This window comes from Aquarana catesbeiana, linkage group LG09 (genome assembly GCF_042186555.1).
Source record: "Aquarana catesbeiana isolate 2022-GZ linkage group LG09, ASM4218655v1, whole genome shotgun sequence".
NCBI lineage: Eukaryota > Metazoa > Chordata > Amphibia > Anura > Ranidae > Aquarana > Aquarana catesbeiana.
This window is the reverse complement of record NC_133332.1, coordinates 80142549-80162803: the sequence shown is the minus strand read 5'-3', so window position 1 is coordinate 80162803 and position 20255 is coordinate 80142549.

Below are 20255 nucleotides of genomic sequence, written 5' to 3'. Positions count from 1 at the left end.
GTGGGTATCATCGATTATATACAAGTGCTTTGAAAAGTCTGTTTTTATTTAGAAGGTATGCAAGGGACAGTGGCAAGGTGCCAAAGTGAAGTAACATGTGATATTCAATGAAATTTCAGTAAACCGCTGTCAGTAGAGAAAAAAATACAGCAGGCATGGAATATGGTTGTTTTACACATAGTCTTTCCCTATTATAACAGTTTTATAATAATGTAAGCTTCAGATTAGAGTAATATAAAGGTCACAATGCTTTCCTTTCCATAATAAACTGCGGCTCCACGTTCCCTCCAGTATTGGCCACATTTCTAATGATAACCTAGCCACTTGGTAACATGGTCAGGGATGAAGGTGGAGGATAAAAATGGCCACACACTTTGATAAATGTTCATTTTCTTTTCTGATTGATCTCCTTTGATAGGAATAATTGACCTATAGTGGATTTTCATAGATAATTAAGATATGGTTGAAAGTTATGACTGTACATTGTATTATCAATTGCATTTCTGTTTACACCATGTTATCTCATAACACGATTGATCAACTCCAATCAAAATTGAGTCTAAAACGATTTGAAGGAAAGTTGTGGCTATTCGATTGTTTGCCAATCTCATAATTTTGATCGAATCAGAAAATCAAAGCGTGTGTGGACACCCCAACAATGTTGAGTGGTGAGACTTATGGACATCCTTGAAACCTATGGGAACTTTATCTCTGTACATTGCAGCTCAGCCAATATCTGAAGTAGAGTAAATATAGCTAGGTACTTCCTTCAGTTCTCTCAGCAAAGATAGAATAGGAACAAAAATTTTCAACAAGCAAGAAAATCTAATGAAGTGCCTGTTATAACACCAAAGGAACCTTACACGAGTCAGAAGTAGACTGTCAAACTGACCTCTCCAATTAGAGTAAATCAAGCATGGTATAGCCAACTATGAATTCAGATAATCCAATTGGTATTATAAACCAAGGTACAAAATATTGACAGCATGACACAAACACCTAAAATACAGTGGACTAAATACATGTGTAAATAAATAGATCTCTGACCTGTTTCATGGAGGCCGAGACTGAGGATAAGACAAAAAATCCAAATCCCAGCGTTACCAAACGAAAAGTTTGCAGTCATGTTGATATTATTTGCAGTCAGTGGACAGTTACACTCAATGATCTCCGACTGGACCGGTGATTGAATAACTTCTCTTTTATAGTTTATGCTCACATAGCAGTCACTAATGTTTGTTTGTGGGAGGATTTACACTTGACATTTGTAAGGTTTACAGGGATTACTGAGGAATTTATACCTGCATGACACTGTTTGTTCCTGCTGCAGTTTTTAATATTTAATGTTTCAGCTGAGTTAACACATACAAACAGACAAATGTGGGAAACTTCAGTTTAGTGCATAAATATTGTAGATCACGATGAAGATATAAATGGATACCTTGATATCCTAGAAGTGCACTTATAAAAGGGCACTTTGGGCCACAAAATTGTGTTTTGCTTTTCTTTTGGCTAACGCTGAGATGAAGAACTTGGTGGACATTTGTCTTTTTTCAGCCTAAACAATGGTGTAACCTAATCAGAGCTACAAGTGTAAGAATAGGAAAATACACTTCAATTTAGCATTTGTTAACTTTTTTTTACCATTGATGAGCCCTTGAAAAACATTACAGGTCTCAGAGAATATAAAGAGAAAAAAAAGAGATCCCTTACACAAGTTGAGCAGCGTAAATAGTGGTTACATAATGACAATCGTGGCTTAATCACTAAACAATAGCATTTATTTTAATAGTTTAACTACCTCTCGACCGCCTTATAGACAAATGACGGCAGGCAGAATCCTCTCTCGTTTTGGGACGACATCATATGACATCGCCCCAGTTTCATTGCGCACAGGCGCATGGTGATTGCAGGTGCGCTGTGTCCCTGGGACAAGGCACAACCCCGATCTCTGTAAAGAGCCAATAAAGCAGCTCTTTACCCATGTGATCAGCTGTGTCCAATCACAGCTGATCACATGTAAACAAGGAAGTGCTGGTAATCGGCTCGCCTCACACTGACAGAGTATGAGGAAAGGAGGGCCGATCAGCAGCATCTCCCCACAGGGGAGACTGTACAGATAATCAGTGCCCTGATTATTAATGCAGCCCCAACAGTGCCCAGCAGTGATGCCAGTCAGTGCCCAGAAGTGATGCCAATCTGTGCCCATCAGTGATGCCAATTTGTGTCCATTCGTGATACCAATCTGTGCCCATCAATTATGCAGGTCAGTGCTGCTTTTCAGTGCCCATCAGTGCCTGCTCATCAGTTCCGCCCATCAAGGCCCATCAGTGCCGGCCATCTGTGCCACCCATTAGTGCAGCCCATCAGTCCCCATCAGTGCCACCTATCCGTGTTGCCTATCATTGCCCATCAGTGCCACCTATCAGTGCCCATCAGTGCTCATCAGTGCCGTATATCAGTGCTCGTCGGTGCCGCCTATTAGTGGCCATCAGTGCAGCCTATTAGTGCCACCTACAGTGCCTTGCAAGAGTATTCACCCCCCTTGGCATTTTTTGTGTTTTGTTGCCTCACAACCCGGAATTAACATGGATTGTTTGAGGATTTGCATCATTTAATTTACAGAACATGCCCACAACTTTGAAGTTTTTTTTTTATTGTGAAGCAAACAACAAATAGGACAAAATAACAGAAAAATTCAATGTGCATAACTATTCACCCCCCTAAAGTCAATACTTTGTAGAGCCACCTTTTGCAGCTATCACTCCTCCAAGTCGCTTTGGATAAGTCTCAATGAGCTTGCCACATCTTGCCACTGGGATTTTTGCCCATTCCTCCTTGTAAAACTGCTCCAGCTCCTTCAAGTTGGATGGTTTGCGCTTGTGAACAGCAATCTTTAAGTCTGACCGCAGATTTTCTATTGGATTGAGGTCTGGGCTTTGACTAGGCCATTCCAACACATTTACATGTTTCCCCTTAAACCACACAAGTGTTGCTTTAGCAGTGTGTTTGGGGTCATTGTCCTGCTGGAAGGTGAACCTCCGTCCTAGCCTCAAATCACACACAGAGTGGTACAGGTTTTGCTGAAGAATATCCCTGTATTCAGCACCATCCATCTTTCCCTCAACTCTGACCAGTTTCTTAGTCCCAACTGCTGAAAAACATCCCCACAGCATGATGCTGCCACCCCCATGTTTCACTGTGGGGATGGTGTTCTTTGGGTGATGTGTTGGGTTTGCGCCAGACATAGCGTTTTCTTTGATGGACAAAAAGTACAATTTTAGTCTCATCAGTCCAGAGCACCTTCCTCCCTACATTTTGGGAGTCTCCCACATGCCTTTTTCGCAAACTCAAAACGTGCCATTTTGTTTTTTGCTGAAAGTAATGGCTTTCTTCTGGCCACTCTGCCATAAAGCCCAACTCTATGGAACCTATGGCTTATTGTCATCCTATGTACAGATACTCCAGTCTCTGTTGTGGAACTCTGCAGCTCCTCCAGGGTTACCTTAGGTCTCTGTGCTGCCTCTCTGATTAGTGCCCTCCTTGCCCGGTCCGTGAGTTTTGGTGTGCCACCATCTCTTTGCAGGTTTGCTGTTGTGCCATGTTTCCATGTGCCATGGTTATGATAGATTTGATGGTGCTCCTAGGGATCATCATAGATTTGGATATTTTTTTATAACCCAACCCTGTACTTCTCAACAACATTGTCCCTTACTTGTGTAGCGCACTACCCCCGTAGGAGCTGCTATTTTTGTGTTCTATCTGTAAATCACATTCACCACCAAGCACATCGCAGCCCATAGAAATAGAAACAGTCCATATTGTACTTTTTATCTTGCTTTTATTTGCATAACTTGAACTGAGACAGAGAAAGGGTTTTCTGAGATGCTCTTTTTACCGCTTCATAATCTTTCCTTTGCCTTTCCATGCAAATACTTAGAACAATGCGGATAATTAAAAGTCCCTCTGAATAATTTCTCATGGGAAAACTGAAGTAGTATGGTCATCTGAGAATAATTAAAGTGAATAGCAAAGAGCCTCTCTGAATAACTCTTTGCATATAGGCTTTGGTAGCTTTAATTTAGAGAATACATAAGCTGTTGTAGCAAAGAGTCACTCTGAATAACTTCTTCACCCGTAGACCTTTTTAGAACAATCTGTATCTCTATTTAAGCTCGGAGCTCTACCTCCGCCTTTTGACCACTACTTCCCGTCTGTACAGTACTTCCAAGTTGGGCTAAAGAAGACATTACTCTGAATAATTCCTCCCACCTGACTGATTGTATTCCCTGGGCTTTGTTAAACCGAAAGTCACAGGCCATCGTCACCTGTCTCACTGACTTGCGTACCAACATTCCTCAGCCTCTGGTAGTACTGCTCCCCTGGGCTTTCACTCACTTGATCAACAGTCCATATGCCACTCACAAACAGTTGATCGCCCAGTATTCTTCCTTTTATTTGCTACTTCTTCTTGATGGTTCCTCCATCCCTCCTCCCCAGTCTGGTATGCTCCCCTCCCCGCAGGGGGCGTCGAGTGGCACCAGCGACTACATGCTGTGCGGTGTCTCTAACTCCTCTCCTCCGCGTGGCCTGGTCCCCCCCTTCCCCGTAGGGGGGTTCACCTTCTCTCCCTCCCCGAAGGGGGGCTCTCTCTCTGATCTCTCCTCTCTCACGAACTCTTCCCCGGCATGTGACCCCAGCTTATATGGGAGTCCCGCCTCCTGCCAAACAAATTAATGATTGGCCAGAACTCCACACATGAGCTGCCTGCCACTCAGATTCCACGTCCAACCTTTCTTCCAGAACCATTTCCACTGAAAGCATAAGGAGGCATCTCTGGGTCCAAATACAAGTGGCCACACCCTGCACTAAACCAACACGCCCAGTTCCCAAAATAAACAACCAGGCCTGAAATAGGAATACAGGCCTGCCTAAATTTACCTGAAACTGTACCCTGTCTTTTAAACACAGAAAGATCACCTACCTTAAGGTAGTGACCGCTACACTTGTTTGGAGAGTTCCTTGGTCTTCATGGAAGTGTTTGGTTAGTGGTGCCTCTTGCTTAGGTGTTGCAGCTTCTGGGGCCTTTCAAAAAGGTGTGTATATGTAATGACAGATCATGTGACACTTGAATTGCACACAGGTGGACAAAGGGGGTGAATACATACGCACATGCCAATTATCAGTTTTTTATTTCTGAAAAATAGTTTTATGTGTATATTTTTCTAATTTTACTTCACCAACTTAGACTTTTGTGTTCTGATTCATCACATATAATACAGATTAAAAAAAAACTTTGAACTAAAGGCTGTAATGTAACAAAATAGGTAAAAAGCCAAGGGGGTGAATACTTTTGCAAGGCACTGTACTAGTGCCCATTAGTGCCGCCCATCAGTGCCCATCCATGCCACCTATCAGTGCCACCTATCAGTGCCCATCAGTGCCACCTCTCAGTGCAGCCTCATCAGTGCCACCTTATCAGTGCCTATCAGTGCAGCCTATCACTGCCCATCAGTGCCACCTCATCAGCGCACATCAGTGAAGGAGAAAAAATTACTTATTTACAACATTTTCTGACAGAAACTAACAAAAACTTTTTTTTTTTCCAAATTTTCGGGGGGCCTTTTTTTAGATTTTTTAGCAAAAAAAAAGAAAAAAAAATACAGTGGTGATTAACCATTTGCTGCCCGCCCACCGTCATATGATGACGGGACGGTGCAGCTGTTGTTCTGGGCAGACGTCACATGACGTGGCCACCTTTAAGGCCCCCTAGGGGGCGCCCGCCGCGTCACTGGGGACCCGGTGCGCGTGCCTGTCGGCCGCAATGTCCGCCGGGCACCCGCGATTGCCCGGTAACCGAGCAGGACTGTGGATCTGTGTGTGTAAACACACAGATCCACGTCCTATCAGAGAAGAGGAGACCGATGGTGTGTTCAGAGGAACACCGATCGGTCTCCTCCTCTTGTGAGTCCCCTCCCCCTACAGTTAGAATCACTCCCTAGGAACATAATTAACCCTACAGCGCCCCCTCCTGGTTAACCCCTTCATTGCCTGCAGTCTATATAACTGTGTGTAGGACTCATCCTGAGCCTGCTCATTGGGAGATTGCTGGAACTTATACCAAGTGGAACTTTTCTAAGTGGTGAGTTAAAACCAGACGGAGAGTGAACAAGTTTTACTTTTTGTTTGCTGGGTAGCATTTTTGGGGCTTTTCCTTTTAGCTTTTCAATTAGCCTTTTCTGTCACTTTTTAAATAGCTTTTTTTTTTTTTTTTTTTTTTTTTTTTCTTCTTTGGTTCCTTCAGGCTATTAAGTAGGGGGAGGGGTGATTGCTCACAGGTGCCTGCAGTCTATATAACTGTGTGTAGGACTCATCCTGAGCCTGCTCATTGGGAGATTGCTGGAACTTATACCAAGTGGAACTTTTCTAAGTGGTGAGTTAAAACCAGACGGAGAGTGAACAAGTTTTACTTTTTGTTTGCTGGGTAGCATTTTTGGGGCTTTTCCTTTTAGCTTTTCAATTAGCCTTTTCTGTCACTTTTTAAATAGCTTTTTTTTTTTTTTTTTTTTTTTTTTTTTCTTCTTTGGTTCCTTCAGGCTATTAAGTAGGGGGAGGGGTGATTGCTCACAGGTGCCTGCAGTCTATATAACTGTGTGTAGGACTCATCCTGAGCCTGCTCATTGGGAGATTGCTGGAACTTATACCAAGTGGAACTTTTCTAAGTGGTGAGTTAAAACCAGACGGAGAGTGAACAAGTTTTACTTTTTGTTTGCTGGGTAGCATTTTTGGGGCTTTTCCTTTTAGCTTTTCAATTAGCCTTTTCTGTCACTTTTTAAATAGCTTTTTTTTTTTTTTTTTTTTTTTTTTTTTTCTTCTTTGGTTCCTTCAGGCTATTAAGTAGGGGGAGGGGTGATTGCTCACAGGTGCCTGCAGTCTATATAACTGTGTGTAGGACTCATCCTGAGCCTGCTCATTGGGAGATTGCTGGAACTTATACCAAGTGGAACTTTTCTAAGTGGTGAGTTAAAACCAGACGGAGAGTGAACAAGTTTTACTTTTTGTTTGCTGGGTAGTATTTTTGGGGCTTTTCCTTTTAGCTTTTCAATTAGCCTTTTCTGTCACTTTTTAAATAGCTTTTTTTTTTTTTTTTTTTTTTTTTTTTTCTTCTTTGGTTCCTTCAGGCTATTAAGTAGGGGGAGGGGTGATTGCTCACAGGTGCCTGCAGTCTATATAACTGTGTGTAGGACTCATCCTGAGCCTGCTCATTGGGAGATTGCTGGAACTTATACCAAGTGGAACTTTTCTAAGTGGTGAGTTAAAACCAGACGGAGAGTGAACAAGTTTTACTTTTTGTTTGCTGGGTAGCATTTTTGGGGCTTTTCCTTTTAGCTTTTCAATTAGCCTTTTCTGTCACTTTTTAAATAGCTTTTTTTTTTTTTTTTTTTTTTTTTTTTTTCTTCTTTGGTTCCTTCAGGCTATTAAGTAGGGGGAGGGGTGATTGCTCACAGGTGCCTGCAGTCTATATAACTGTGTGTAGGACTCATCCTGAGCCTGCTCATTGGGAGATTGCTGGAACTTATACCAAGTGGAACTTTTCTAAGTGGTGAGTTAAAACCAGACGGAGAGTGAACAAGTTTTACTTTTTGTTTGCTGGGTAGCATTTTTGGGGCTTTTCCTTTTAGCTTTTCAATTAGCCTTTTCTGTCACTTTTTAAATAGCTTTTTTTTTTTTTTTTTTTTTCTTCTTTGGTTCCTTCAGGCTATTAAGTAGGGGGAGGGGTGATTGCTCACAGGTGCCTGCAGTCTATATAACTGTGTGTAGGACTCATCCTGAGCCTGCTCATTGGGAGATTGCTGGAACTTATACCAAGTGGAACTTTTCTAAGTGGTGAGTTAAAACCAGACGGAGAGTGAACAAGTTTTACTTTTTGTTTGCTGGGTAGCATTTTTGGGGCTTTTCCTTTTAGCTTTTCAATTAGCCTTTTCTGTCACTTTTTAAATAGCTTTTTTTTTTTTTTTTTTTTTTTTTTTTCTTCTTTGGTTCCTTCAGGCTATTAAGTAGGGGGAGGGGTGATTGCTCACAGGTGCCTGCAGTCTATATAACTGTGTGTAGGACTCATCCTGAGCCTGCTCATTGGGAGATTGCTGGAACTTATACCAAGTGGAACTTTTCTAAGTGGTGAGTTAAAACCAGACGGAGAGTGAACAAGTTTTACTTTTTGTTTGCTGGGTAGCATTTTTGGGGCTTTTCCTTTTAGCTTTTCAATTAGCCTTTTCTGTCACTTTTTAAATAGCTTTTTTTTTTTTTTTTTTTTTTTTTTTTTTTTTCTTCTTTGGTTCCTTCAGGCTATTAAGTAGGGGGAGGGGTGATTGCTCACAGGTGCCTGCAGTCTATATAACTGTGTGTAGGACTCATCCTGAGCCTGCTCATTGGGAGATTGCTGGAACTTATACCAAGTGGAACTTTTCTAAGTGGTGAGTTAAAACCAGACGGAGAGTGAACAAGTTTTACTTTTTGTTTGCTGGGTAGTATTTTTGGGGCTTTTCCTTTTAGCTTTTCAATTAGCCTTTTCTGTCACTTTTTAAATAGCTTTTTTTTTTTTTTTTTTTTCTTCTTTGGTTCCTTCAGGCTATTAAGTAGGGGGAGGGGTGATTGCTCACAGGTGCCTGCAGTCTATATAACTGTGTGTAGGACTCATCCTGAGCCTGCTCATTGGGAGATTGCTGGAACTTATACCAAGTGGAACTTTTCTAAGTGGTGAGTTAAAACCAGACGGAGAGTGAACAAGTTTTACTTTTTGTTTGCTGGGTAGCATTTTTGGGGCTTTTCCTTTTAGCTTTTCAATTAGCCTTTTCTGTCACTTTTTAAATAGCTTTTTTTTTTTTTTTTTTTTTTTTTTTTTTTTTTCTTCTTTGGTTCCTTCAGGCTATTAAGTAGGGGGAGGGGTGATTGCTCACAGGTGCCTGCAGTCTATATAACTGTGTGTAGGACTCATCCTGAGCCTGCTCATTGGGAGATTGCTGGAACTTATACCAAGTGGAACTTTTCTAAGTGGTGAGTTAAAACCAGACGGAGAGTGAACAAGTTTTACTTTTTGTTTGCTGGGTAGCATTTTTGGGGCTTTTCCTTTTAGCTTTTCAATTAGCCTTTTCTGTCACTTTTTAAATAGCTTTTTTTTTTTTTTTTTTTTTTTTTTTTTTTTTTCTTCTTTGGTTCCTTCAGGCTATTAAGTAGGGGGAGGGGTGATTGCTCACAGGTGCCTGCAGTCTATATAACTGTGTGTAGGACTCATCCTGAGCCTGCTCATTGGGAGATTGCTGGAACTTATACCAAGTGGAACTTTTCTAAGTGGTGAGTTAAAACCAGACGGAGAGTGAACAAGTTTTACTTTTTGTTTGCTGGGTAGTATTTTTGGGGCTTTTCCTTTTAGCTTTTCAATTAGCCTTTTCTGTCACTTTTTAAATAGCTTTTTTTTTTTTTTTTTTTTCTTCTTTGGTTCCTTCAGGCTATTAAGTAGGGGGAGGGGTGATTGCTCACAGGTGCCTGCAGTCTATATAACTGTGTGTAGGACTCATCCTGAGCCTGCTCATTGGGAGATTGCTGGAACTTATACCAAGTGGAACTTTTCTAAGTGGTGAGTTAAAACCAGACGGAGAGTGAACAAGTTTTACTTTTTGTTTGCTGGGTAGCATTTTTGGGGCTTTTCCTTTTAGCTTTTCAATTAGCCTTTTCTGTCACTTTTTAAATAGCTTTTTTTTTTTTTTTTTTTTTTTTTTTTTTTTTTTTCTTCTTTGGTTCCTTCAGGCTATTAAGTAGGGGGAGGGGTGATTGCTCACAGGTGCCTGCAGTCTATATAACTGTGTGTAGGACTCATCCTGAGCCTGCTCATTGGGAGATTGCTGGAACTTATACCAAGTGGAACTTTTCTAAGTGGTGAGTTAAAACCAGAGTTTAAAACAGGAGATTATAACAGGGGTCATAGTACCTGTGTAGTGTGAGTACATGAGTGTTGTCTGAGTAGTGTGTGTGGATCGTTAGTACTTGTGTATTGTGTATTGTATACTTGAGTATTGCGAGTGTACATAGGTCTGCGACTGTTCTGCGATTGCACGTAGGTCTGTGAGTACCTGTGTATTGTCTTGTTGTGTACCTGTGTATTGTCTTGTTGTGTACCTGTGTATTGTCTTGAGTATTAGTGCCAGGAAGCTAGCTGTTAGGTAATTTGGACAGGGTAAAATCCCCAAATCCTCACTAAATTTAATAGGTACGATGCCCGGCGGGTGTGGAGAGGCGACTCTTTGTACATCTTGCCGCATGTATGCGTTCCTTGATCATCAGATCGAGGGCGAATACTGCTGTGCAAAATGTAAGCACATTGTTTCCCTGGAAGCCCAGGTTCTGAATCTGGGGAAGCAACTGTCAGCACTGAGAAGTCCCTCCATACTAAAGGAGAGCCAGGAACGTACACGGCAGGTGCCGGCAGGGGCCAGCACAGAGGCGGGTGGAGACAAAGAGGTGCTGGCACTAGCAAAGAGTAGATGGGTGACAGTCAGGAGGGGTAGAGGGGGAAAAGCCAGGGAGGCCGATCCAGGACTGGAGCATCCCAATAAGTACGCTACTTTGAGTGTCATTGGTGAAACCAGTCAGGGACCAGCACTGCTGGAGATGAGGGACTCTCCTAGCTGCCGGGGGAAGAACTCCTCCAGTGAGAGTGGGGGGGCAGCAAAGGGAAAGGAAAGACAGATTCTGGTGGTAGGGGACTCAATTCTTAGAAGGACAGAGAGGGCAATCTGTAACCAAGACCTGAAGCGCCGAACAGTATGTTGTCTACCGGGCGCTCGGGTTCGGCACATCACGGATCTTGTGGACAGATTACTGGGAGCGGCTGGGGAAGACCCGGCTGTCATGGTGCACGTTGGCACCAATGACAAAGTCAGAGGCAGATGGAGTGTCCTAAAGAACGATTTTAGGGACTTAGGAGCTAAATTGAGGAAAAGGACCTCCAAGGTAGTATTCTCAGGAATACTACCGGTACATCGAGCCACACCAGAAAGGAAGAGGGAGATTAGGGAAGTAAACAAGTGGCTGAAGAGCTGGTGTAGTAAGGAGGGGTTTGGGTTCCTGGAGGACTGGGCCGACTTCTCAGTTGGTAACCGGTACTATAGAAGGGACGGACTGCACCTAAATGAGGAGGGTGCAGATCTGCTGGGAAGGAAGATGGCCAAAAAGTTAGAGGGGTTTTTAAACTAGGCGATGGGGGGGAGGGTCCAGAGACAGTGATAGCCAGCGCGGAAGATATTCCAGAGGCTAGTATTGGGGGCATTAGTGGTAGGTTAACCAAAGCACAAAAACACAAGGTGAGTATAGTAGCAAGTCCTAGTTGCAATCTCGAAACACCCAATACGAGGACAATATGCGACCGGTCTAAACTATGTGGCATGTTCACCAATGCCAGGAGCATGGCGGACAAGATGGGTGAACTAGAGATACTGTTGTACGAGGAGGATTTGGATTTTGTGGGAATTTCAGAGACCTGGTTCAACAGCTCTCATGATTGGCTGGCAAACATTCAAGGGTATACCCTATACCGCAAGGATAGAGAGGGTAAAAAAGGGGGAGGGGTATGCCTATATATCAAGAATAATGTACAAGTGAATGTGAGAGATGACATCACTGAGGGAGCTAGAGAGGAGGTGGAATCCTTATGGGTAGAGCTCCAAAGGGATAAAGCTAAGGGGAAAATAATACTGGGAGTATGCTATAGGCCCCCAAACCTGAGGGAGGAAGTGGAGACGGATCTCCTATTACAAATTGGATTAGCAGCAAGAATGGGAAGTGTTATCATAATGGGGGATTTTAATTATCCAGACATAGACTGGGCGGAGGGAACCGCACATTCATTTAAGGCTCGCCAGTTCCTTAATGTCTTGCAGGACAATTTTATGGGTCAGATGGTAGACGCACCAACTAGAAATAAAACATTACTGGATCTACTGATTACCAACAATACAGACCTGATCACGGATGTGGAAATGCGGGGCAATTTAGGTAACAGTGATCACAGGTCAATTAGTTTCAGTATAAATCACACAAATAGGAAACATAAAGGGAATACAAAGACACTGAATTTCAAAAGAGCCAACTTCCCTAAACTACAAACCTTGCTAAAAGGCATAAACTGGGATAAAATATTAGAAACAAAGAATACGGAGGAGAGATGGGTTTGCTTTAAGAGCATATTAAATAAGGGCATTAGCCAATGTATCCCATTGGGTAATAAATTTAAAAGAGCGAACAAAAGTCCTGGATGGCTTAACTCCAATGTAAAAATGCATATAAAAGCAAAGGAGAAGGCCTTCAAAAAATACAAGGTTGAGGGATCATCCTCAGCATTCAGACTTTATAAAGAATGCAATAAGAAATGTAAGCGTGCAATTAGGACAGCTAAGATAGAACATGAAAGACACATAGCGGAGGAGAGCAAAAAAAAAATCCCAAGAAATTCTTTAAGTATGTAAACAGTAAAAAAGGGAGGACAGACCATATTGGCCCCATAAAGAATGAGGAAGGACATCTGGTTACAAAGGATGGGGAGATGGCGAAGGTATTGAATTTATTCTTCTCCTCAGTCTTCACGAGTGAATCGGGGGGCTTCAGTAACCAAAACTGCAGTGTTTATCCTCATGACACAACACAGGAAGCACCTACATGGTTAACAGAGGACGGAATTAAAATTAGACTTGAGAAACTTAACATTAATAAATCACCGGGACCAGATGGCTTGCATCCGAGGGTACTTAGGGAACTCAGTCAAGTGATTGCCAGACCGTTGTTCCTAATTTTTACAGATAGTCTACTGACTGGAATGGTACCAGCTGATTGGAGAAAAGCCAATGTAGCACCTATATTTAAAAAGGGCCCAAAATACATCCCTGGGAATTACAGACCAGTTAGCCTAACATCGATAGTATGTAAACTCTTGGAGGGGATGATAAGGGACTATATACAGGATTTTAGTAATACGTACGATATCATTAGCAGTAATCAGCATGGATTCATGAAGAATCGTTCTTGCCAAACCAATCTATTAACCTTCTATGAGGAGGTGAGTTGCCATCTAGATAAAGGAAGGCCTGTAGACGTGGTGTATCTGGATTTTGCAAAAGCATTTGACACAGTTCCCCATAAACGTTTACTGTACAAAATAAGGTCTGTTGGCATGGACCATAGGGTGAGTACATGGATTGAAAACTGGCTACAAGGGCGAGTTCAGAGGGTGGTGATAAATGGGGAGTACTCAGAATGGTCAGGGGTGGGTAGTGGGGTGCCCCAGGGTTCTGTGCTGGGACCAATCCTATTTAATTTGTTCATAAACGATCTGGAGGATGGGATAAACAGTTCAATCTCTGTATTTGCAGACGATACTAAGCTAAGCAGGGCAATAACTTCTCCGCAGGACGTGGAAACCTTGCAAAAAGACCTGAACAAATTAATGGGGTGGGCGACTACATGGCAAATGAGGTTCAATGTAGAAAAATGTAAAATAATGCATTTGGGTGGCAAAAATATGAATGCATTCTATACGCTGGGGGGAGAACCTCTGGGGGAATCTAGGATGGAAAAGGACCTGGGGGTCCTAGTGGATGATAGGCTCAGCAATGGCAGGCAATGCCAAGCTGCTGCTAACAAAGCAAACAGAATATTGGCATGCATTAAAAGGGGGATCAACTCCAGAGATAAAACGATAATTCTCCCGCTCTACAAGACTCTGGTCCGGCCGCACCTAGAGTATGCGGTCCAGTTCTGGGCACCAGTCCTCAGGAAGGATGTACTGGAAATGGAGCGAGTTCAAAGAAGGGCAACAAAGCTAATAAAAGGTCTGGAGGATCTTAGTTATGAGGAAAGGTTGCGAGCACTGAACTTATTCTCTCTGGAGAAGAGACGCTTGAGAGGGGATATGATTTCAATTTACAAATACCGGACTGGTGACCCCTCAATAGGGATAAAACTTTTTCGCAGAAGAGAGTTTACCAAGACTCGTGGCCACTCATTAAAATTAGAAGAAAAGAGGTTTAATCTTAAACTACGTAGAGGGTTCTTTACTGTAAGAGCGGCAAGGATGTGGAATTCCCTTCCACAGGCGGTGGTCTCAGCGGGGAGCATTGATAGCTTCAAGAAACTATTAGATAAGCACCTGAATGACCACAACATACAGGGATATACAATGCAATACTGACACATTATCACACACATAGGTTGGACTTGATGGACTTGTGTCTTTTTTCAACCTCACCTACTATGTAACTATGTAACTATGTAATATTGCCAGTCACATTTATACAGTAATCAATGCAGTTTTATAGCACGGATCGCTGTATAAATGTGAATGGTCCCAAAAATGTGTCAAAAGTGTCCGGTATGTCCGCCGCAATATCACAGTCATGATAAAAATCACAGATCGTCGCCATTACTAGTAAAAAAAATAATAATAATAAAAATGCTATAAATCTATCCCCTATTTTGTAGACGCTATAACTTTTGCGCAAACCAATCAATATACGCTTATTGCAATTTTTTTTACCAAAAAGATGTAGAAGAATACATATCGGCCTAAACTGAGGAAAAAATTTGGATATTTATTATAGCAAAAAGTAAAAGTAAAAAATATTGTGTTTTTTTCAAACTTGTCACTCTTCTTTTGTTTATAGCGCAAGAAATAAGAACCGCAGAGGTTATCAAATACCACTAAAAGAAAACTCTATTTGTGGGGAAAAAAATGATAAAAATTTCATTTGGGTACAGTGTTGCATGACCGTGCAATTGTTATTCAAAATGCGACAACGCTAAAAACTGAAAATTGGCCTGGGCAGGAAGGGGGTGAAAGTGCCCTGTATTGAAGTGGTTAAATACCACCAAAAGAAAGCTCTATCTGTGTGAAAAAATGATAAAAATTTCATTTGGGTTCAGTGTTGTATGACAGCAAAATTATTATTCAAAGTGTGACAATACTGAAAGCTGAAAATTGGCCTGGGCAGGAAGGGGGTAAATGTGCCCAGTATTGAAGTGGTTAAAAAAGTAAAAAAGGACATACATATAATTGCAAAAAATGTAATATAATTGTATTCAGTACCCTAATTCCACAAAATAAATGCTATTTTTTAGTGATTAAAGTGGATGTAAACCCGATTCATGAAATGTGAGCTGGGCACATATACAGTATCTGCAGTGTTTTCTTATCTCTCTTCAGAGCACTAAGTCCCCTGGCTTTCTCTTGCTCTGTTCTTCTGTTATCAGCATGATAATGTCTGACAAGTTCTCCGTCACAGGAGATTAAACCAGGCTGAGATTTGTGTCAGGGAGGTTACTATAAATAGATTAGCAGACAGGTAAACTATTCACAGAACAGCTCTGAGAGTCTCTGCCTATGTGGAGGGGGAGTGTGTGCCTTTCCTCCAATCAACTGTCTTGGCTGTGTGTCCAGACCTTACATTCAGCGCTGAACAGGAAGAGAAAATCTGTAACACGATCTGAACTTTCTAAACAGTATATAAAGCTGAAGACAGTAGATCAGTGGTTCTCAACCTGGGGGTCTGGACCCCCTCGGGGGTCAAATGACGATTTGCCAGGGGTTACCGAATCCTGGGCTGTTCCTGAAGCCCATGCTGCTCTCCCAGCTTTTTTGCAGCTGCCCAGCAGGGCTGTCCCTGGAGCCTGAGGCCACCCAGCTGGGCTGTTCCTGGAGCCCGTGGCCTCCCGCTCAGCCTCTTCGCAGCAGCCTATTCAGTTCACAGCATGGTTAGGGGGCAGTGACTAGAGGTCAGCTGACTGGTGAGGAATGAAGTGGGAGGGGCTGGAGGAGACCCTATTTCCTGATTTCGGCATAGGTGTCACTGCTGCAAGACACCACAAAGTCAGAGACACAGTGAAGCTGGAGACACAGTGAGTAACACTACCTGTGATTATAGTTGCCATTAAAAGTCCCCACTACAGTTCTCAGATCAGCAGATGACCTTGATCAAGAGCACCTAAGTTGGCTGATCAGAACTCCCCCCAGCACTGCCACTGATCCCACCCCCCACCAGCATTGCCACTCATCCAATTCCCCCTACCAAGGAGTAAGAGAAGGAATAAAAATAGAGAATACATGGAAGGGAGAGGAAAAGAGGGTAAGGAACAAAGAAAAGGGGAGAGAAAGAATAAGAGAAAGAACAAGAAAGACGGCTAGAGAGAGGGGTGGGGGGGGAGAAATTAGCATAGAGAGGAATAAAAGGGAAAGAAAGGAGAACAAAGAGAAAGATGTAATGTACCATGAGGGGTTTTAATACTGTAGGAGAGGAAGGGACTCAGGGAGCGCTAAATGTCCATGGGTTAGGGGTGCAAATTACTTGTCTTGCTTTGGGTGCTGACAACCCACGCTATGAAAATAATTTTACTGTTAGGGGTCCCCACAACTTGGGAAATGTTATCAAGGGGTCAGGGCACTAGAAAGGTTGAGAAACACTGCAGTAGATATAGATGTAAATCTTATGTAGGGAACTTTGTTTCATCCCTGTGTATCATTTGATGCTGTTCATTTCACTGGGTATATGTGAGGGTTTACATCCACTTTAAGCCACACGGTTGTCATTTATGTAACTGCTGTTTATCCTGCTCAACTTGAGTTGGGGAACTCTTTTTTTCTCTATATGTCTTGTTGGTTACCTTGACACCACTGAATAAGTGAGTTGGCCTTACATTAATATTTGTGAACCCCATACATTTTTTGGAGGGCATGCAGGTCTCAGAGAACCCCTGCTAGATAAATAAATTATGTTTATTAAAAAAAAGTGTAGCGCTGGAATATTTGCCATGTAATGCTATTAGATTGGTATTTTGCTCCCTCTAGTGGTATGCAATGTGAATGAGACTTGTTTATATTTTTTTCACATAAGAGCATGAATAGGAAGTGACTTAATTGTGTTGACAGAAGGACTCACTTACCTACAGTGCTCACTCACCTACTCATGAACACTAAGTGACTGAACTGCATGCTGGGTAGGTAATAAAAGGCCCAGCGTGGCCATTTCTTTTTCTCTTAGGCCTGGGATGCGTGACCTGCCTGCAGGGATCTGTGGGTGTGTGCCTGGAGGAGCCGCGGCCTGCATTGCATGGAACAGAAAAGCCACCACCGGAGAGACTCTTACTACAGAGTGCTGGAGCGGCGGTGTAATCTAACCGGAGGATCCAGGACATTTGACGGAGCTATCCGAGGGTTCCCGGTCATCGCGTGGAGCGGCACGGTGTGAAGGCGTGACCGGCACTAGACTCAGATCACTGGAAATCCAATTGTCCAGGCCTGGTGTAGTGAGAGGGCTGTTGCCCAGAATTTATATAAAGCACTTAACACACTATAGACTAGTTTCACAGTTCTGCTGAGATCTGCAGTCCCACGGAACATTTTCTTCTAATTCGACTGTGCTCATCCAGGCCTCAAAGCCTGTACTTCACTAGAAACTGACTGACAGTCGGGGTGCATTCTCACATAAGGAAGCTATAAATGCATCTCATAACTGGAGTTGCTGTTATTCACTATTTTATGTTACATTACCATCTGCAAACCCTATGGAATACAAATACTGCAGTATAATGGCTAGCTGAAGAAAGAAGACAAGATACTATACCACTCCTTGTAAGGCCTTGAGTTTCTGCTATGCGCAAAGGACTGCATTACACTGCAGGGGGAGCTATTGAGTAATTACAGGCATACCCCACTTTTAAGTACACAATTGGGTTTATTTACTAAAGTTGGAAAGTGCAAAATCAGGCTCATTTCTGCATAAAAACCAATGAGCTTCTAAGCTCAGCTTGTTCAATTAAGCTTTGGTAATAAAACCTGGAAGCTCATTGGTTTCTATGCAGAAGTGAGCCTGATTTTGCACTTTCCAGCTTTAGTAAATAAAGCCCATTGTGTACTTAAAAGTGGGGTATGCCTGTATACTGTGTTGTATTGTTCTAATAGCATTACATAGTGTGCTGCGGGTTTACTGTGTCTGTACGGCCGTGCTGGAAGTGGGAAAGTGCTCAGTGTCAAGGCATTACCACCCTGAGCATTAGTCCCACTTGGAGACGCGTCTGCACGCACCATTTATTCAGTGTTTGTTAGAGTGAACATTTGGTAACACCTTTATTGCAACTGTTTGTTTTGTATAAGTGAATTTGAGAGGTGTCTCTCCATTTAACTAAGTCTCTTTTCAGTAAACTAATCATATTATTCAATCACAATTGTGTGTGCGACCTTTTACTGAAAGCAACGGATACCCAGGTAATACAAGAGATACAATATATGTATATTACTATGGTTGGGTTGTTCCTTGTCATTGAGTTTCAAACCAACACTGTTACACAGCAGTGTCAAGCGGGTTGAGCCAATTAATTGGGGGTGAAAGAGCAGAGTACAGGCCCAGTCAATTACCAGCAGCTCCTTTGGGGTTGAGTGCTACAAAAGATACATGGTGTTACTGTACTTTGAGTGTATGAGAGAGGTACAATTCCCGGAGAAAACTGCAAAACCTGTTTTCCATACTCAGAACTGACAATCTGGAGCCCTTTAGCTTGAATCAATGAGAACCCTGTGTAACATCTAACCCTTCTGGCACGGTGACATGGCACAGCACTGTCACAGCACCTAAACTGCCGTATAGGATAGATTACCTCTTGCATTTGAAAAGTGGAAAATATACAACACAATCAGTCATATACCAGTAAATAAGGGCTGAATTACACTTTAGGAACTTTTTTTTTTTAATTTGTAAAATGTTCTGAGCTTTTTTGCTAGGGTAGTGCAAAAAAGCGAAGTAGCTAAGTAGAATCTACAATAACCCATAACACTCAGTTCACAGTATTTTTCCTATCACTGTCAAATCTTGCTTAATTCTTACTATATAAAATTCTAAGCAGTTTCCTGTCTAACATTTTTCTCCTCCAATAAAGTAATAAATGAAAAAAGAGAAAAATAAAAAGAAAAATCACTATGGAAATTTAGTTGTTTATTTATGTATTGGTGGTTCAGGAATCATGCACAATTATACACATAAATAGCTTGTCATTTGTCTACTAAATTTGTTTTGTCCATATTTCATCATTCATTGCAAAGAAAGGACAAATATGATAACGTTGCAGATATTTTAGATCTTTTCTGGCACAAGGATGGAACATGTCTGGAATGGGATGTCTAGTTATCACGAATCAAAGTTCTTGAGCTTTACTTTCCATACGAGCATCCACTCTGGCACCCGTCATCACCTCTCTTGCATAGACACATAATTATAGGCTGAAAAATAACAAAAATAAATTATGATCATATGATCACACCTAACAAGATTAAATATGAGCTAACACAACAGACTCAATTCATTAAGATATATTTTTATGTTTTCTTTGTTTTGTTTTTTTTCATTGTTTACTCTCATGATTATCTTCTTTTAAACAATGTTAAATTCAGAATTATATGTGTGGAATCATTTTGGACAAAAGGGGCATCAGAAGCTGCACACCAAGACAAACTGCTAAATAAAGAATGAAAATAAATATATAAGAGCTGTTTTACCTGCCAAAATGATTTGTGTTTCTGTCTATCCAGCTATAAGCTTTACAGAGCTCTGAAACCCAGTGCAGTACACTTCTTCCTAGCAGGGGAAGGGGCCTAATCTTTCTGCTCTGCAGTTTCACTTTCACTTACAGGTATCTCTAAATCCCATACCAGACTTGACAGTGAAAGGAGAAACAGCACACATATGAGCTCATTTTTCTTACCCTCCTCTTTCCTCTTATCAGCATGCCCCTAGCACTGTAACCCACTTGATCTTCCTTTTGAGCTCTGCTCCATAGGGACTGCAAGAGGCTGATACTAACTTCAAGTCACTGTTAAGAAATATATTTAAAGTATTCCTAAACCCAGGACCGTGCATTCACTATATCTGGTCTCCCACAGTACACAGAACATGGAAATGCAATCGTTTTAATAAATATAAACTGCTAAATACCTTTTCTCATCAGCAGTATATAGCAGTCTTGTGACTTCTATCAGTGCTTGGTTAAAGCTTGTATGAGGAGTTTTCATACTGCACTGAGCTGTCCTATCAGGATCAAGGACCCCTGACCCTCTGTCTGGACAGTGCTGATTGGCCCTGTGCCGATCACATACACCCTCCCAAGAAAAAAAACTCTCTAGCAATACACACCAAACTGAGCATGTGCAGCCTGACTCCAGTAACTCT